At 36.7% G+C, this 2714-nt stretch overlaps 1 long non-coding RNA gene across 1 annotated transcript; it reads left to right on the top strand.

Moving 5' to 3' along the window:
• Positions 1 to 1644: 1644 nt before the first annotated feature.
• On the top strand, positions 1645 to 2336 carry LOC112763199 (uncharacterized). Its single transcript, XR_011874755.1, has 4 exons — positions 1645 to 1710; positions 1795 to 1854; positions 1990 to 2155; positions 2250 to 2336. It is a non-coding gene; the product is annotated as an uncharacterized lncRNA (long non-coding RNA).
• Positions 2337 to 2714: the final 378 nt, after the last annotated feature.

Raw genomic sequence — 2714 nt, 5'->3', positions numbered from 1 at the left:
TTCACTCTTGGTTCTGAAGCTCCTTTGTTTCTTTCTCCCTTTCTCCCTCCGTTTCTTTCATTCACAGAAACTCAGCCAAAAAACCCTAGCATTGTAAGCCTATACCACCGCCGCCGCAAGGAGTGGCATACTGCTGCCGTCCGTCCGTCTATCTAGCTTCCCTCGTGCTCCAAGTCTTCAACCCCCATTCGCTGTCACCGATCGCAGCTGCTTCCTCGAGCTCGGCGTCCGTCATCTTTGTCTGCTCAGCCGCGCTTCCGCCGCCGTTGGTTGTCGTTAACGTTCGCGTCTTCGTTCAGCCGTCGTCTTTGTTCGCGTTCTTTGCCGTTCAAGTTTGCTCGGCGTTCACCGTTCGCGTTCACTCGCCGTTCACCGTTCGCATTCGCGTTCATCTGGAAGCCACGTTGCGCTGCTTCAAACTCTGCGACCAACCCGTGCGCTCCACCTAGCCGTCGAACTGCTCTCTTTTGTCGCTGCCGTGAGTTCCCTAAACCCACCACCAGACAATACACTCACACAACACCAATACTCTGCTTGAAACTCTGCAACTTCTTATTTCTATTACAATAAGTAACTATTTGATTTGGCAGTGGTTTGGATCTTTTTCATAGACTGAATTAAAGTATACAATATTATGTTCTCTTCTCTATCACATTGATACTAAGCTTTGAATTCTCTTATTTCGTTTCATGTTTACCGCACTCAACATGTTTGATGAAATGCTTTAACCATATTTCGGGTTGGTTTTATGAATAATCTTGATACTAGTATCTAGTAAGCTAATTTTATGAAACTATCCTTATTTAGTTATACTGAATTACCACTTATTTATGTTTTCCACTCTATTGTTCAGCATAATTAGTTTAAAGATATAATTGGTCAAAAATAATTAATATTTTCTTGATATTTAAATGTGACAGGTAATTTTAAACATGAAAAAGAACTTCTAAAATGGCAGATACAAAATAAATTGAAGGGTAACTTTTCTGGTGGAAATTGGGTTATGCTGGACTAATATTTCGTTTTCCCCCCTTTGATTAGTTCTTTTGGGATTTTGATAACTTGTGAAGGGTTATTTTAACTTACAAGTTTGTTATTTTGAAATACGCAAGCATTCACAGGTGACGGTAGAAATACTAAAATAAATTTTTTGTTCCTCATAGATAATTTGCTTATCTTGAACATTTTATGAAATCATGGAGATGTCTGATGGAAAGACTGTAAAACTATTTCAATGTGTGGTTTATGCAAAGGAAATAACCTTGCTTTTGTTTATTATCTAACTTTTGCCTCTTACTATTTTGTTATAAACCTTATCCCTGTTTCAGAGACGCCCGGAATAGCAGAGTTGCTCTGTTTGACGGCATTGAGGAGGGAGGCATCCGAGCATCATCACTTTACTCCTCCTATAATGAAATTGATGAACAAGATAACGAGCGAGCAATGGGTGGATTGCAAGATAGAGTCAGTTTGTTGAAAAGAGTAAGTTTAATTTTTCTTGTAAAATAATCTAGACCTAAGTTTGTTCTTCCTGTATATTATACTTGAAGAACGCTGTGAATTATGATCATTTCCTCATTTATTTCTTTTCAGCTGTTGGTAACCTTCTCATTATTTTGATGTGTTAACGTGTTGTTGATGTGATTGTAACAAATCTCAAGTGATATACACGAGGAGGTGGATAATCATAACCGAATGCTGGACCGCATGGTTTGCATATAACTATAAAAAATATTTACCATTTGCACTGCTACTTTTTTGTTCTTCTTTGATAAAATGTTGGTATTTGTTTAGGGGAATGACATGGATTCTTCAAGAGGAGTTCTTTCAGGAACTATGGACAAATTCAAAATGGTATGTGGATTGTGGAATTGTAAAACCATATGGCTTTTGCAGTAGAGTTTTCATCTGGTTCTGATTTTTCTTTGTATTTGTTTTCTTCTCTACTTTTTTTCCCCACTCTTTTAATTATGTTGTACCTTCTTTCAGGTCTTTGAGAAAAAATCCAGCCGAAGAACGTTTTCACTTATAGCATCCTTTGTTGTGCTTTTCCTTATAACATACTTTTTTATGTTGTAATTCAGGCCCGTGAATTCCTTTCCAAATGGGGTGATCTCAGCCAGACCCAAATTTTTGCTAAGATTGAAATGTTGAGGTGATTTTGATGTCTTCATAGTGTTAACTTTTCTCTTTTAAGATATACTCTTATTGACTATGCTGATTCAATCTTATGTCTGTGTTGAAATTAGGGCCTGACCCATTTTGATGAGATTCTACGAGAAGCTGATGGTATTATCCAATCTCGTGGTAATTTGGACATTGATCTTCCACCAGAGAAGGTTAGTTTTGCCTTTGAAATTCATTTTGTTGTTTGAATGACTCATGTTGTGGGTGTAAATAGCTATGTTTGTGGTCATGTGGATAATGCATTTGATATTTGAATAAATTAAAATAAATGGATGCTTCCATATGTTTAAAAAAGGTTTAAAATAGTGTATCTAATGTTACAAATTTTCTTTAAACTGAACCACATTTATGATTGTTGCCTCTGCCATGCTTCTTATTGTAAATGTATAATTATATTTGCTTTGTGAATGGAAAGTCAATATTAATTAATTTTGATTTGCTTTTGTAGGTGTTCTTATTTCGAAAAGCTGCCCTATACAAGTGTAATATGGTTGGAAAACCTGCTGTACTTACACGTGTTGTGGATA

Source organism: Arachis hypogaea, chromosome 17, assembly GCF_003086295.3.
Source record: "Arachis hypogaea cultivar Tifrunner chromosome 17, arahy.Tifrunner.gnm2.J5K5, whole genome shotgun sequence".
In the NCBI taxonomy this organism is placed as follows: Eukaryota; Viridiplantae; Streptophyta; class Magnoliopsida; order Fabales; family Fabaceae; genus Arachis; species Arachis hypogaea.
The sequence above is the reverse complement of the archived record's forward strand: the minus strand, read 5'-3'. Positions and strand labels throughout refer to the sequence as shown.